This window comes from Triturus cristatus, chromosome 3_1 (genome assembly GCF_964204655.1).
Source record: "Triturus cristatus chromosome 3_1, aTriCri1.1, whole genome shotgun sequence".
NCBI lineage: Eukaryota > Metazoa > Chordata > Amphibia > Caudata > Salamandridae > Triturus > Triturus cristatus.
In genome coordinates, this window is record NC_140583.1 from 762,086,221 (window position 1) to 762,103,830 (window position 17,610).

The window sequence follows — 17,610 nt, forward strand, 5'->3', positions numbered from 1 at the left end:
TGGGGTGGTACCCATGGTACCCCCTCTACATGTCCCTGTACCAGGTGGCAGGCACTGTGCAGTGCCTGCCACACAGTGCAGGGACATGCAGGACATGCTTGTTTGGACATCGTGGCGGTGCTGCTGGCAGCACCGCCCGCCACAATGTTAACCGCCACGGTCGGATTTCCACTGCAGAGCATAATAATCGGACCAGCAGTTTTCCCGCGGGCCGGGCGGGTGGTATTTTCCCGCTACCATGGCAGTCGGAGTGATTTTCCGACCGCCATGCTAATAGACCCCTAAGAGCAGAGGTCTTCAAACTGTGGGGCACGCCCCACTGGGGGGGCATAGATGGGTTCCCAGGGGGCCGCAAAGGCCTCTGCATACACATGTAAATGAAGATGGCCCGGAAGTGCAGCAATGTTTATTTGCTGCATTTCCCAGCTGTCTTCATTTACTTGGGGCCAGAGGTCAGTGAGTGTGCTGCTGTGGGTATGGCTGGGCGGTGTCTGGAGTCTTATCTCCAGCACGTCCGGAGTTTTTCACAGGTCTTTAAAGACCATTTGCATCCCTTTGTGAACTGGTTACCAAGGCATAGTTTTTTTCTGTTTCCAGAACCCCCTGGGCCCCCACTCTGCCTATTCCTTATATTCGTATTTTACATTTACTGCTGTAGTGTGAAAATACATTTCATGAAATGGAATATAAAGTAGGGTAGCCTGCAAAGACCTTGTCTTGACACTAAATAGGGTTATAAATAAAAAAGTATGTATTCATTTGTAATGTGACTTTTCTTTCTGTTTCCTTTAATTATCAGTCATGAATCATTCAAGCCACCCTGGTATACAATTAAAAGTGCTTCCTATTTATATTTGCTGTTCGAAGTACGCACAGTGCTGAAAATAGGGCTTTAGGTGACTATTTATTTTTGTACCGTCTGCGCCATCAAAAAAATGAGCAGCAATCCTAATCATAAGACTGGAAGTTTGTTGCAGGATCAGCACATTATTTATTTCCTCCACCCTCGATCCCTGATTAATGCCATAAATGCAATAGTTTAACTTATATCTGAAACCCTATGCCACCATGGATAACATGCTGATTTACTTCAAGTTTCTGGGAATGCACTCTGCATTCAGACAACTCACTCCTCATTCTCACCCTTCACTTTCACGTTCACCCTGCACTCACAGCCCATAGTTATGGATTTCCCACATTAGCCTCATAATCCATCATCTGCTGCATAATTTGCAGATTTAAAAAAACTTGTTTCTAGCTCAAACGGTTCAAAAGTTACTAAAAATGCAGCAACACATGCTACCTCACAGTGGAAGGCCCTTTCTAAAGGTCGACTGGTCACCTTTCTGTTGCTTATTGCTATATGTGGGTGTTTATGTGGTAATTATGAGGGGCAATAAAGGCCAGGACAGTGTTATCAAGTGTAAAAATAGCAAAATAATGCAGTAATGCCATTCTCAAAATATGGAGCATTATGCAGCATAATTCGCCTGTGCTTGCTGCAGAATTTAGTTAACCATGCTGCGTAATTTGGCCTTCTCCTGCCGCATAATTCCAATGGCCCTTTTATAGTTCTATGAGGTCCCAGCCTGTGGCAGAAATCACTGTGAATATGTAAGTCATTATTTTAAAACCGTATCACCACCCCAAATCATGGAGCAGCACCACCAACAGCAAGTCCAGGAAAGCATTAGTGTGCAAAATAAAAATAAAATGCTTTATTCAGCATTCAAACTAAATGGTTTTAAATATCCACTATTTACAAGGCCCATGGGCCAGGCCATCAGCAAAGTCCTGGGGAGGTACACATCGGGACGTGTGTCCCCTAGCTTGCCTGCACAGTTCACATGTCCATTTCATCCACAGAAGGGGGGGCATCATGTGGGGGGGAAGGACCAGCCACCGCAGGGACAGGAGGGGCAAGGGTAGGTGTTGTGGGTGCAGGGACGGACGACTCCACCACAGGGGGTGGGGCAGCACCAAAGGTGGATTCCAGCACGGTGCTACACACTACTGCCAGGTCGTCCATCGTCTCCTCTGCACCCGAATGAACCACAGGCACCAAGGAGGGGGGGGGGGGCGGAGGGATGGGTTGCAGCGCTCCCGGGGGAGGGTGTGGACAGGGGGGGACTCTATTCCCGTGGCCGGGCACTGCCCCCACCGCTTGCGGGGTGGTGCCACACTGGGGCTGAGCTGAGGGACACACTGGCCACCAAGGACTCATTCGGTGACAGTTGGCCAGGCGAGCTAAGGCGAGTGGTCTTGGAGGAAGTGGGTCTTGAGGATTGTGGACTCCCACTCTGGCTGCGTGCCTGCCGTTTGCCCCAGACCCAGTGGATGTGCCTACTTCCCCCTGTGTGTGCATGACTGGAGGAGTGCGCTTTGCCTTCCCTGGTGGTGTGCTGCCTGTGTCTGGTGGGGTGCGTGCATGGGGACGTCTGGGTGTGCATGGGACAGGCATGGGTGTAGGAAGCGTGGATGGTGCAGGGGTAGGGGGGAACGGAGCGCCGCTGGAGATCCACTGCTGCAGTCAGTGAGGAGTCTATGGACTTCAGCAACATCCGTTGATCAGACATCGCTGCTGACATGCCCTCCATGTACGCCACCATCTGTGTCAGCAGTCTGGTGTGGCCATGGAGGACATTAAGCATCGATGCCTGACCAACCTGCAACTGCCGCTGAATGTCCACAGACTCGGCATTGGCGGCAGCAGGGGAGACAGGGGCAGGGGGTGCGGTGCCTGGCACGAAGGAGACCTGTTGGCGCCTAGCACGGTGGGAAGTGACCCGAGCAGGTGAGAGGCGGGTGATGGGAATGGAGGGGGCGGCAACAGATGGAGTGCTGCTCTCAGCTCTGGGAGCAGCGTACGCCCTCTCAGGGAGCTCAGCCTCGGACCCGTCAGCGTCATAGTCGGTGGTGGGACTGGACAGGTCCTCCGCCGCACTCCCCTCCGCCTCCGTGCCACTCGCTGAGCCAGACTCACCAGCACTGGTGGCACCGCTGCCGGATCCCTCCTCAATTTCCGTGCCAGTGTCTCCCTCGGTTTCCCCGACGATGCTGTGGGCAAGGTGAAGAGACAGGAAATAATCAGACACCTGTATACATATGACACATGATTCTTAACTACATAGGTCACAGTGCATAGCATGAAAAGCAATATGAGTAACATCTACAATACTACGCACATATGTAGGCCCTGCACCACACAGTTGGTTGACCCACCATGCCACTGAGAAACAATGGAGAGCATGACACAACAGCATAGAACTTGATATCAAATTAGACAGAGGAGCTAGTCTCTGGGGACAGTCGAGTACAGCATCTGGACCACACACCGTAGCCAAAAAAGGGATGAGCAGGAACCATGTCCTGTAACTTTTGGCACATGCTGCTTAGCAAATACATTAAACCCTGCCCAACATGACTGGGTCACTGCATGTTGAGTGTATGTTCAGACAATCATCACACACAGGCCAGACCTGGCAAGGACACATACGGTTTGGACATGTAGGCCTTTCCCGCACAAACCCCCCCTACCTGAGACAATGTAAGTGACACAGAGGAAGTAGTTCCACCTCTTACTCAGGGATTACTAAAATGAATCCTGAATGTACACGAACTAACCCTCGTGCGCCTGTCCACACATAAAATTGACAAACAACCATCATCAGATAGTTGTACCAAAACACACTGGCACCGGCCACTGTGAGTATGCACAAGCAAAATTGGGTCACCCTGTACAGTGGACACATGTAGCACACTTTACGTATATACACATTAGGCCAGGCTACAATGCCACAGAGCCCAACCTATGCTGAAGACACAGTGAATGTCCACATTGTTGGATGACACACATGATACCTAGGAAAAGGTGCCCCAGGGGACTGTCATGGCCACACTCCTCCATGGTCCGGGATGGATATGACTGCAACAGAAGCAAAAGTCCCTGCACTATGCATATCTCCCACTCATGCACATCATGTCTGAGGCCACAACATTGGTCATGCATGCTGTAAGGCAGTACACTTTTCAGACACACTCCTATGTCGGGACTCAGCATCAGTGCCAACTAACATGGACCCCACATTGATTGAACTGACCAGGGCACAGGCAAAGTCCCACCACATGTTACACACAACCCCCACACATGATGCTGCAAGCATTGGGCACTTGGATTAACTGGCAGCCTAGATGACCTTGTGCAAGAGTGACTACACACAGACCAGGGAACACGTGTCAAGGAGGGGAAGGGAGGAAGAACAGCACCGGTTTACTTTGGGGAACAGGATATGTACTGCACATATGAACCCTGGCAGTGTATCCATGCAACTGCGCACTTCCAAAAGCTGGTGACACACAACAAACACACATGTACCTACCCCCTTCCTGCTACTGATTCTCCGCTAGGTGCCTATCCAAGTCAGGGAAGACCACCGCCAGCACACGCTTCATCTGGTGGGTCAGGCGCCGGCGCCCACAGTTCTTGTGGCTCTCAGGTGAGTCCCCAGCAGGACCCGGGCGATCCTCCCGGTCCAGCACCGGATATCCTGCCAGCGTTTCCTCACCTGGGGCAGGCGCTGCCTCCGACCCTCCACCGACCTCACGGCACTGACGGCTTGCCTCCATATCTCCCCCTTGGCATGGACGCCTACCTGTGAGGATGACAAAGTGAGACAACATCAATACACCTGCTACATGTCACAGAGACACACATTTGAACAATTTGGCTGTTTTGAACAGGGCATAGTATGCAGCAAAATCATTGCACCTTCATCATAGGGACATTATCCTCTGGGGAAGGCCAAATGCATGACGTGGCATTGAAAGTACACAGGTGGAATGAGGGGTGCTACACAATCACTGATCCCGGCTCACACTGTGCATCACAAAGTACACCAGGATTATGTACAGCACCTCAAAGCAGTCACATGCCCCAGGCCACTGGCGCAACCTCAGCAGGGTACACAGACACACACAGGCATAGGACAATCACCTGCCATTGGCAACTGCGGGTACAAACATCACTCTGCACATGTGGCACTAGACCAGGTGGTGTCACAGGTGTGGGGCAGGCTCAGCACGTCAGACACACAACACTGCTCCCTGCTCACATCAGATGGGTAGGGTATATGCATCCCTCATGCAGCTGGGGTGCAACACTCCACATAGACACTCACCCACATGACAGGGGACTTACACACACACCAATGTCCAGGGGACGAACACATCATTTGGACACTCTCACCACAGGTACACTCAACTCGCACACATCTGTGGGTACAGTCACCTGTCACACTGGGGGGACAACAGAATCACATCAGGACTGTAGAAACAACATTCCCAAGAGGATTAGCCAGGCTGAATGTGGCATGAACCATGCAGTGATTGTCATAGTAAGCACCATGCAAGTGAGGAGTGCAGACATGCACTACAGCATGCTCTGCATGGGAGATATGAGGCATCCCCCCCCCCTGGGACCCACTCTGAAGAACATTGCATGTCTGTCACACCTGGACACAATGCCAGAAGTGACAGCCACAAAACAGGGGCACAGTCTGAGCTAATGGAGTCAGCACTCACCTGCTCCCCTGGTCTCCCATACAGGCAAGGGTACTGTGGGAGGATCACGTCCAGCAGGGCCTGGTTCTCCTCCTGGGTGAATGGCTGGGCCCTCTCCACAGACCTGGACATGGTGCCAGAGGAATCACGAGCAGCAGCAGTGGTGTGGAATGAAAGGTTGTGCAGGCAAGTGCTCTCTAATGGGGCCTGGCTGCCTTATATTTTGCCTTGCTGGCCTGTTTCATTTACAGGAGTACAGAGTGATTGGTCAATCTCATTTGCAACCTACGTTTCCTCCAATCCCTTTAAACCTACCCCAGTGGGTGCCTTTGCATGTTATAAAAAATGAGCATGATGTCAAGTCAACAACCACTTTGCAACATTGTATATTGTCTCCAACCGACTTCTGCTGGCCACCTGATGGAAAAATTTGAACTTGAAACTGGGTCTCCATGACAACCAGCATGCATTTAGGCCCTTGTAATTGTCCCTCATGTGTCCCCTATGTAATTTCACTATACACACACAGGTACGGAGCGTTCCACACCCCCAGGGCACCACTACTCCAGTGATACGGTCCGTACACGCGTGTGTAGGGTCCGTATCACTATGGTTGTGTCGCCGTAGGCGTACGCCATGGTGATACGGTCCGTACATGCGTGTGTAGGGTCCCTATCACTATGGTTGTGTCGCCGTAGGCGTATGCCATGGTGATACGGTCCGTACACGCGTGTGTAGGGTCCGTATCACTATGGTTGTATCGCCGTAGGCGTACGCAATGGTGATACGGTCCGTACACGCGTTTGTAGGGTCCGTATCACTATGGTTGTGTCGCCGTAAGCGTGCGCCATGGTGATATGGTCCGTACACACATGTGTAGGGTCCGTACCACTATGGTAGTGTGGCGTACGCCATGGTGATACGGACCTTACACACGTGTGTACGGACCGTATCACCATGGCGTACGCCTACGGCGACACAACCATAGTGGTACGGACCCTACACACGCGTGTACGGACCGTATCACCATGGCGTACGCCTACGGCGACACAACCATAGTGGTACGGACCCTACACACGCGTGTACGGACCGTATCACCATGGCGTACGCCTACGGCAACACAACCATAGTGGTACGGACCCTACACACCCGTGTACGGACCGTATCACCATGGCGTTCGCCTATGGCGACACAACCATAGTGGTACGGACCCTACACACCCGTCTACGGACCGTATCACCATGGCGTACGCCTACGGCGACACAACCATAGTGATAAGGAGCCTACACACGCCCTCAGAGCGTGTGTACGGTGCGTTTCACACCTTACACTGGTGACAGGCGGCACACAGAAAGGAATTGAGCTGTCATACTTGGCCGAGGCTGGACATCAAGTCATTGTCAGGGCAGTCCTACATGTCTCGGGCCTAGGTGTGCCAGGCTGTGATGTGGCACAAATCTCCTCATGTTTGAACCCAGTAGATGTGTGATGAGCTGTGTACACATGTCATGTGTCAAGCTGCACTATGTGCCACACATCCCCTTCACACCTTTGACACGTGTGCATGTAGTACAGACTTGTTGACCACTGCGTCACTGGCATGGCACAGTCACCAACACCCGCAACTGTCCCCTGATGCCAGGTACACGGATAATGACACCTGACATGTGACTACCGGCTTTGCACGATGTGAGTATGTCATGTGTGTGTCATGTGTTCCCATAAGCTTGCTGTTGGTGTACCGTCTAATGCATCTGCAGTTGCTGCATCCAACATGTGCATGTGTGTGGATGGGCATGGCACACTATTATGCACACCAGGACACATGTGGAATCAGACGTAACGTGTGTATGTATGCATCGAACATGGACTTGCGAGACAAGGACATATCTGCGTAGTTTCAATGTCTATGTGATCAGTTTTGACATGTAGCCCTTCATGGCAAGGTGTGTGGTCTGTCCTTTTTTCAGGGACATGTGACCTGTGCCTCTAGTGTTCCGCAACCTGTCTGTATGATAAACATCCTTCTCCTGCACACATGTGGATGTCTGTCACTCCTGTAATGCGTCTGCCTGTTCACTTACACTGGCCCACAGCTAGTCTCATGCCATGTCATGTTGAGCTTGTGAATACACTTTTGTAGATGGCTCTTGGTAGGAGTGTCACCTGCTTGGCATACGTGTCCAGGATATATTGCACAGACATGACTCTGCATGTAGCATATGTGTATTGGCTGTTTAACATGTGCTCAGTACATTGACAGTGTTGTTGTACTGTACTCACTCTTCGTTGTCCCTTCCAAATTACTTCAGGGCTCCGCCTCTCCCCCGACCAATCCCAGACTTGGCTGCCCTGAGGGAACGTGACTGTATACGCCACTACCGCTTCACCCAACGGTTGATTCTGAACTTGACAGCAAGGCTGGCACCACACCTCCAACCGCTACACAGGTATCCTACTGCACTGACACCCAAGATGAAGGTGATGGCAGCCCTACATTTCTTTGCCGCAGGTACGTTCCAACATACCATTGCTCATGTGGGTGGCATGTCCCAGACCATGTTCAGCCGTGTCCTGCATGATTTTTTAGAGGCCATGTTGCTTCACCTGGATGAGTTTATACATTTCCCAACTCCTGAGCAGTTGACAGGTGTCAAGGGTGACTTCTATGCCCTGGGAGGGATGCCCCATGTCATTGGGTCTATTGATGGAACACATGTGGCTTTGGTACCACCACAGGCACAGGAGGTAGCCTATAGGAACAGGAAACATTACCACTCCATTAATGCCCTTGTGGTGTGTCTTGGTAACATGGTGATTTCCCATGTCTGTGCTCGTTTTCCAGGATCAGCACACGATGCCTACATCATGAGGCGTAGCAGGGTGCCTTAAATGATGCTGCAGCTGCGCAACGAACGAGTATGTCTTGTTGGTGGGTATACTCTGTTACTCCTGTATTTAGCGTCATCTTTCTGTCTTACTGCTTCTCCTGACCCACTTCTGTCCATGATGTTTCCATGTAGGGAACTCTGGCTATCCCAACATGCCATGGCTGATCACACCTCTCCACAACCCCAGAACGGCTGCCGATCACCGGTACAACAACGCCCATGGGCAGACCAGGCGAGTGATAGAGAGGACCTTTGGCCTCCTGATTCCGGTGCCTCGACAACACCGGCGGCGCACTCCCATATGCACCGGTGAAGGTCTGCAAAATCTTCCTTGTGTGCTGCATGCTGCACAACATGGCAGTGAAGAAAGCTGTGCCACTCATCCTGGATCCGGATGAGCAGGAACATGTTGAGGAGGAGGAGGAAGAGGACATCCGAAGTCGGCTCATACGCAACTTCTTTGCTTAGTGGTGAGTTGCAGTGTCTGAGTGTGCACACATTGAGCCTTGTGTGGCATGTGTTGCAATGTGTGGGTCCATCTGCATGGCTGGCAAGTGAGTCAGAGGTGTGTTTCGATGTGTCACTCGAGTGATGGTGTAATAACAGTATGTCTTACCTGAGACACTATTTTCACCTAGCATGTTGACAACCTTGTACGTGTCGAGTACATGCCCATGCATGCGGATATGCTTCTTTTGGCTCACTTCTTGTGTGTCTCCCATCCCCAGGTATTTGTGCATGCTGTCTTCTGGTGGCATTGTTGTGCTCCTGCTATTCCTCATGAATACAGCAACGTGTGCTGAATCAGCGTAACATGCACGGACATGTCGAAAAATCACCTTAGGGTAAGGGATGCACCACGGCTTTTTGGGTGTGCTATGTGTTTGCAATGTGTGTGCACTGCTCCTGTTCATGTTTGGTTACTTAGCATACATGTAGAATCACCATGGGTCACATGACATGGAGCTGGATTCACCTGAATTGATAGTCACACTTGGTGACAGTCATCTGTAATGTGATTGTGGATTGTGATGAAGGTATCAATGTGTGTAACACTGCCCTTGGAAACATACGGGATGCACCGGGTTGACATAGTGTGGGACATCCCTATTAGTGGTTCAATGGTGAATTGCAGCCTCTCCGTGAGCAGCACGGGGTGTTTGCCTCAAACCTGTCACTTGTGTGCCAGTTCTATGGGTTTCCTGCATCTGTGGTGCATAGGGGGGTGCCAGTGTAGGTTCCACATGTTCATCCACATGACACGTGCATCTGTTAATATAGATGCATTTGCCTTCCGGCAAAGATGACTAATAAAGGTGTCCCTCAGCCTCCAAGGTGCCTCATCTCTGTCAATGCAGGTCTCTTGCCACTGTGCATGCGGCATGTCTGGCATAGTTGTCACAGATTGTGCATATGAGTCTATGTGTAGAGTAGCAAGATGCAAGCTGTTTGTCAGGGATTATGATATGTATTGTGCACGATGTACATGGCTGTGTAGGTATTTTGCCATCTCAGTCCCCACAACGGACACTTTGCTGCATGTGCATCCATTGTCTGTGTGTGTGCCATGTTGAACCAGACACTCCTCCCTTCTCATACACCTTATGATGTAGTCCTTTCTGACATGCTTGTGTTAGTGTGCAACTTGTGGCATGGTTTCCAGGACATGGCGCCTGCTGCTGCAGGCCCTGCAGCAAGGGCACACAGAGTTTCTAGATTTGCCCTCACACACACGCCTCTAAGACGCACCCCCCTTCCTCCCTCCACCCATTCATTTTGGTGTAATCTGCTTGTGTGTGACACAGTTGCGGTGGCAAAGGCTGGACTGTCTGCACATGCTACGTTCACATTACACGTGCCTCATGTCCTTGCATGTGCCACATCACGCTACACCATGATGTTGAGGCCACCCACCAAGCAATGTCCATCCAATACATCTGTTGCATGCACTCAGGCATGCACTCATCGCCCACACAACACCTTTGCATAATGAGTGTGCAACTCCAACTGCCTACACAGCGCTGGCATGCCTTCCAGGCCCTGTCACACCAACCAGGTCATGTCCCTCCTACTCCCCACCGGCTCTGTACCCCAACATGGCCATGTGAGTGGTACTCCAGTCCTCTGCATGTAGTATGGTGTCGTTGTGGGACACATGGCACAGGTATCATGTCTCAGCGTGTCAGTCTACAATGTGTCCAGGATACCCCTCTACACCATGACATGCGCACTGCATCTCATCATCATCTGGTGTCCCATTGACAGGCAGGTGCTCCTCACCCTCCCCAAAGACGCAGTCCTTGCCAGTTCCCATATTGAACAATGCATGGTATCCATTGGCAGATGGCTACACGTTGGCCACCTGATGCTGGACTTGTACACGACTGAGGTGTTCATCTGCGGATTGTCCCCTTACAGCTGGGTCAACTGCTTGTGTCCCCCCCGCAAGGGCCCTGCACAGGCACACAGTGTCCATGCACATGAGCTGGTGTGCATCATGGAATGCTTGCTCACATGTGCTATGCTGATCACCAGCATCTGTACCTCAGGCCTCAGAACACTCTGCATTATGCACACGGTCCACTGTTTGATCCACCTCAAGGCAAGACAGACCATCCCCCAGGTCAACTTCGACATCCATGTCCAATCCTACCCTGCACTCTTGGGAGAAGTACCTTACAACTCCCATGACACTTGTCCACATCCAGGGTGCATCTGCACAGCTCTGCTTTAACATCCGACAACCCAGCCACATCACCGTCCAACAGGGATAGCGGCAATGGATCACTGTCATCTGCAGGATGACCTTCACAATCCACGGCCACACTCAGGATGCAGCCCACGACCACGCCCCCAACACAACCATGTGGCACTGTCACCCAAGACCCCATTGTGCCATCTCCATGCATCCAACCTTGGCCTGGCCACCATTCTCCACATCCACCTGCCTCCTGCTTGCAGGACATAGTTCTCCCACCTGGCTACACATACCTGGGACTCCCACCCCAGGACACTCCACATGATCCCTGACCTCTGCGCATGACTGTTGCTCTTCGAAATCGGTCTGTCCGAACAGTTGTGCAGGCACCCCCTCAGCTGGTTGGGCCCATCACGGGTGAGTATGGTGCTCCATGTCTGTATTGGATGATACATTGTGACCCATGTGTGTCCTGTGCCAGACTCAGACCCCAGGGTATGCATGGTTGGAGTTACTTCAAAACTCAGGCATGGTTTGACTTGCCAACACACACATGTAATGGAATAATGCTAAATGACGGCATCATCTCGTGATTTCTAATATTTTTATTGGTGGTGGGGTACGTGTTTTTGGGGGATGCAATTAGGTGCTGTACCGGGGGAATAGAATCCAAAGTTCACAGGGGGAGATGGTATCCTTGCCATTGGAAGTCATCAGAGTCCATGCCACAGTCTTTGTCAACATTGGTCAGACAGTGACCAGCAAGTCCATGTGGCAGAGAATGTCATTGGATGAGGTGCTGCTGTTGCGCCAGAGGGACAGGTGCCAGGCCAGGTGACCTGGGAGATGGTGATGGTCCGCTGACTCTCACAGTCTTTTGCCTGGACGACCCACCTTCCTCCGGGGACCCTCAGAAGCAGGCCGTGACGATGTCTGGGATGCTCCATCGGACGAATCCTCCTCCTCCTCCTCCTGATCCCTCCCTGTGGCTGGTGGTGATCTACGCCTGGTGGCACAGGGAGGGTTGCCCATGTTTTCGGCAATCCGACGGAGTACACGGGTCATGTCCGTTTGCACCGCCACGAGCTCAGCCAGTCTTGCCTCCATCCGTCCTTGGTGTTGCTGTTGACTGGCATATTGCTCGGCCTGCACGTTCTTTATTTGGTTGAGGGCCTCCACGGCCTAGCTGATGCCCCTGGTGTCACGCCAGTATGTGTCCAGGATGTTGCGGACGTGTGACATAACCGGTTCCTCAGCTGGCTGGTCAGGCTCGCGCCTCCGCCGTCCTCCACTCCCACCACCCCTGCCGACTTGAGCCTGGCCTGCCCTTGTGGGCACGTCGGGTCTCCGGGACCCCTGAGGGATGGCATTTGCGGGGTCGCCTGCCTCCTCCTGGGTGCCCGGGGTCCCTCGTCCCTCATGGTCAGACTGGCTGCGTTGTGTGCAAGCAGGGCTCCTGTGTGTATCCTGGGATGTGGCAGGAATGGGGGTGGTGGTTGGCACAGTTGTACCTGACGCAGGTGCTGCAGGTGCTTGGGCACCAGAGGGGCCAGGTTGGTCGGGGTCATCCACGGTGTGGTGAGAGTCGTCGCTGCCGGTGGGATCATCCTCACGCCGAGGCTGGTCCTGTGTGTCTTCCCCCCCAGTGTTGGGGGGAGATCGACGACGTTGCCCTGTGTGTGAGAGAGAGACAATGTTAATGGTGTTACATGCGTCATCCATGTTTCATACATATTCAAGTTGGCACAGTTGCTCTGGGTAGTTGGATATGTCTAGCATTCCTCTCACAGTGCACTTGTGGATGGGTATGTTGCAGGGGTCAGATTGATATGTACTCCTGGTTATTTGGCCTGTCTAATGAGTGTTGGGATGCTTATTTGGCTATGGATTGGTCTTGTTGTGTCACATATCCATTGTGGGAGTGCCAATTTGCGTTGGCTGCCCCGGGGGTGTGTGCTTGTGTAAGGGGGGGGGTGACCGGGCATGCTGTTGGGTGTGGTGTGATTTGTCATTGGGTCCACCAGGTGATGTGTCTATCCCCTCATGGTGCCTGCTGGCATGACAGTGAATGTGAGTTCCTGTGGTAGGTAGGTGGCATGTGGAGTTTGAGTGTACAGTGGTCACAGGTTTGCCTTGTGCTGTCTACAGCAGGGCCAAGTGTCATCTACCTTGTCTGTACTTGGCAAGTCCCTGTGCATTGTGCATGGTGCATGGGTATGTCCCTTGGCCACGGCTGTCAATACTTTTCCTATGTGTGACACACTCTTTGTTGTTGCATCAGTTTTGAACGCAGGGAGTAGTGTAGCAAGCGTGCGTAGCGAGCGCTGCAGGACCGACTTACATGTTGCACTGTACGCGGCCAAATGTTGCTTTGTCATGTCAATTGGAGAATGCAGGTAGGAAAATTATGCATTTGTGACTGGGTTCTAACAAACACAGTGATTGGGTATACTGGGTGTGAGGTTAGGTTTGTGCCTGCAGCGAGGATCGACTCGTGCACAGTTTGACACATGGGTCAGTGCTTTCCAAACGAACGAGGGGTGTTTCACGCACTGCCAGACCTTGTCAACATGCACACAGTCCACCTGCTGATGGGCGGACATGCCCACACCACCCAAGGGTGATTTTGTCTCCCTCTGTCTCTCTCTCTCCCTCCCTCTGTCACCCTCCTTCCTCCCTCTGTCTGTCTCCCTCTGTCTCCCTCTGTCTCCCTCCCTCTCTCTCCCTCTCCCTCCCTCCCTCCCTCCCTCTCTCTCTCCCTCCGTCTGTCTTTCACCCTCTGTCGCCCTCCGTCGCCCTCTGTCTCCCTCCCTCTCTCTCCCTCTCCCTCTCCCTCCGTCTGTCTGTCACCCTCTGTCGCCCTCTCTCGTCCTCCCTCTCTCTCCCCCTCTCCCTCCCTCCGTCTGTCACCCTCTGTCGCCCTCTGTCACCCTCTGTCTCCCTCCCTCTCTCTCCGTCTGTCTGTCACCCTCTGTCGCCCTCTGTCTCCCTCCCTCTCTCTCCCTCCCCCTCCCTCTGTCTGTCTCCCTCTGTTGCCCTCTGTCTCCCTCCCTCTCTCTCCCTCTCCCTCTGTCTGTCTGTCACCCTCTGTCACCCTCTGTCGCCATCTGTCGCCCTCTGTCTCCCTCTCTCTCTCTCCCTCTCTCTCCCTCTCCCTCTGTCTGTCTGTCACCCTCTGTCACCCTCCCTCTCTCTCCCTCTCCCTCCGTCTGTCTGTCACCCTCTGTCGCCCTCTGTCGCCCTCCCTCTCTCTCCCTCTTCCTCCCTCTGCCTGTCGCCCTCTGTCGCCCTCTGTCGCCCTCCCTCTCTCTCCCTCTCCCTACGTCTGTCTGTCACCCTCTGTCGCCCTCATTCGCCCGCTGTCGCCCTCTGTCGCCCTCTGTCTCCCTCCCTCTCTCTCCCTCTCCCTCCGTCTGTCTGTCACCCTCTGTCACCCTCTGTCTCCCTCCCTCTCTCTCCCTCTCCCTCCATCTGTCTGTCACCCTCTGTCGCCCTCTGTCGCCCTCCCTCTCTCTCCCTCTCCCTCCGTCTGTCTGTCACCCTCTGTCGCCCTCTGTCTCCCTCCCTCTCTCTCCCTCTCCCTCCCTCTCTCTCCCTCTCCCTCCCTCTGTCTGTCACCCTCTGTCGCCCTCTGTCTCCCTCCCTCTTTCTCCCTCCCCCTCCTCTGTCTGTCACCCTCTGTCGCCCTCTGTCGCCCTCCCTCTCTCTCCCTCTCCCTCCATCTGTCTGTCACCCTCTGTCGCCCTCTGTCTCCCTCCCTCTTTCTCCCTCTCCCTCCGTCTGTCTGTCACCCTCTGTCGCTCTCTGTCGCCCTCTGTCTCCCTCCCTCTCTCTCCCTCCCCCTCCCTCTGTCTTTCTCCCTCTGTCGCCCTCTGTCTCCCTCCCTCTCTCTCCCTCTCCCTCCGTCTGTCTGTCACCCTCTGTCACCCTCGATCGCCCTCTGTCTCTCTCCCTCTCCCTCCGTCTGTCTGTCACCCTCTGTCACCTCAGCCCAGCTTCCTGGGCACACACACTTTGCAGGTCTTTCAAAGGCCATTGGCTTGTTCATGTGGCTTTGTATAGAATCTCCCGGACCCCATTGGGCAGAGTGTCTCGGAGTCTGCGCTGCAGCGGCGGTGTGTGCTGACACTGTTGCCTCTTTATTAGCTGCTGTTATGTGCGAATTGGGCCTTCATACTCATGTCATTCTGCGACGCAGCCACCGTTTGCAGGCGACACAGTACAGTGTCGGGACACACTGTTTGTATAGCTCTGCCCTGGGCCATATGGGCTGAGGGCATTGGTGTCTGCTTCTGAGTTGCACAATGTGATTTTGGAGGCCCCCCCTCCCGGCATCACGGACATCCTGTCTTGTGTTGGTGTTTTGTGTGGCCTGTGACTTGGCATGGCCTTGCTTGGTGCATGGGGCCGATAGTGGCATGTGCGTGTTGTTGGAATGTGGTTGCGTCCGGTGATGGCTTTGGGGTATTTGCGTGCATTATCGGGAGTTGGGTTGTGGATGCGGTTCCCCCCATGTGGGGTGATTTGTTTGTGTACTCACCAGGCTCGGCGAGTCCTTCTAGTCCGTGTACTCCCACCGGCGGCAGCGTGCGCATCACCTTCTCCTCCCAGGGATGGTAGTGTACCGGTCTGCGGGCCGGCCCACCTCCAGTGATGTTGGCCTGGTTGTGTTCGTTGGTCATTTTGCGGCGGACCGTCCTCCGCAGATCGTACCACCTGGCTTGGCATTCATGCCTGGTCCTTCGGATGGGCGCAACAGCATTTACCCTCTCGATGATCCTCTGCCACATGGCTGATTTTTCAGATACGCTGGTGTTTCTGACCAATGTTCCAAAGAGCTGTGGCTCGACTCTGATGATTTCGTTGACAAGGATCTCCAGCTCCGCTGTTGTGAACTTTGGATTCCTGTCTGTGGGCATGGTGTGGGGTGTAGGTGTGGATGGTTGTGGGTGTGTGTGTGTGTGGTTGTGAAGGTGTGTGTGTGTGAATGGGATGAGGGGGTGTTTGTGAAGGTGGTTTTGTGAAGGTGTGCAAGTGTAAGGTGTAGTTAAGGTTCAAGTCTGGTGCTGTGTGTTGTCTGTGGGGTCTGGCAGCAGTGGGTCTGTTGCAAAGGCTCATGGTTTGTGTGTGTGGGCCCTTTTTATTGGTCCATTTGTGGGTGTGGCTGTGTTTGAACTTTGGGTGGGTGTGTTATAAGGTTGTGTTTTGGGCCTCTGTTTACCTGTTTGGCTGTTGCAGGTCAGTGTATTGGGTGTATTTGGGCTTGTTGGACGTGTTTTGTGGTGTTGTGCGATTCGAATTGACTCTCCTTGTGGTGTTTGGCTGTGTCCTGGTTCAGTACGTGTGTTTTTCACGTCTGTGCGGTGCGTACATCGGCCATGTTGCTGTACAGTGCTCACATTTGCTATGGCTTGGTACGACTCGTACATGCGCACGGCTGGGTGAGGGTGCTGGTGTAGGGGCCTCGGGTAGGGTGCGTACAGGCACAGGCAGGGTGTGGGGGCCTGGGGGTACATGCCGTACATACGTGAACCCAGGGTATGATGCGTACATGGGGGGCTGGGGGTACGGGCGTACATACGGGGTGCTGGGGGTACGGTGTGTGCCCCCGTATGGACAGTGCGTACCCCTAGCCCCCGTATGTACGTGCCGTACACCCGCCCCCCGTATGTACGTGCCGTACCCCCAGCCCCCCCTATGGACGGAGCATACCACCACCCCCGTAGGTACGCTGTGGACCCCCCAGCGCATAACGCACCGTACATAGGGGGGTGGGGGTACACCTCGTACCTACGCGATGGGGGTACGCTCCGTACTTACTGGGTGGTGGTACGCTCCGTACCTACGGGGGTGGTGGTACGCTCCGTACCTTCGGGGTGGGGTGGGGGTATGGCACGGACATGGGGGGTGCTGGGGTACGGCGCATACGTTGGGGGTGCGCTGGGGATGTGTGTTCGGCGAGTATGCGGGCAACTATTTGGAGGTCTCCATAGTTGCTATGGGAGTTCGCACTGTACGGTGTTTTTTACATGCGGTTGTGCATTCGGACGGACGGGACGGATCGTACTTGCGCGCTCGGACTTCAGTTTCCCGATATGTAGGTAAAAATGTCCGGGGACGTGTCGGACACTATTTCCGACCCGAGGACGTGTCGGGGTATTTTCCCAATGCGATTCGTATGGATTTTTTAACATACGAATCGTACTTGCCAGTTTGTACGGGACTTGTACGATTCGTACGGTAAAAAAACCGGATACGATTCGTACGGGGGAAATTTTTTACGGATCGGAATCGGCCCCATAGTGTTTCTGCTGGGCCCATTCTAGATCTAGATGCCAGTAGTCAGCCAGGGACTTCCAGGAAAAAGACCTCTGGAAGCCTGTTGTATCCCTGTAGCAACACAGGATTTCAGCCAACTGACGATGAAGTCAACTTCTTTGTCCGGGGTACAAGAGGGAGCAA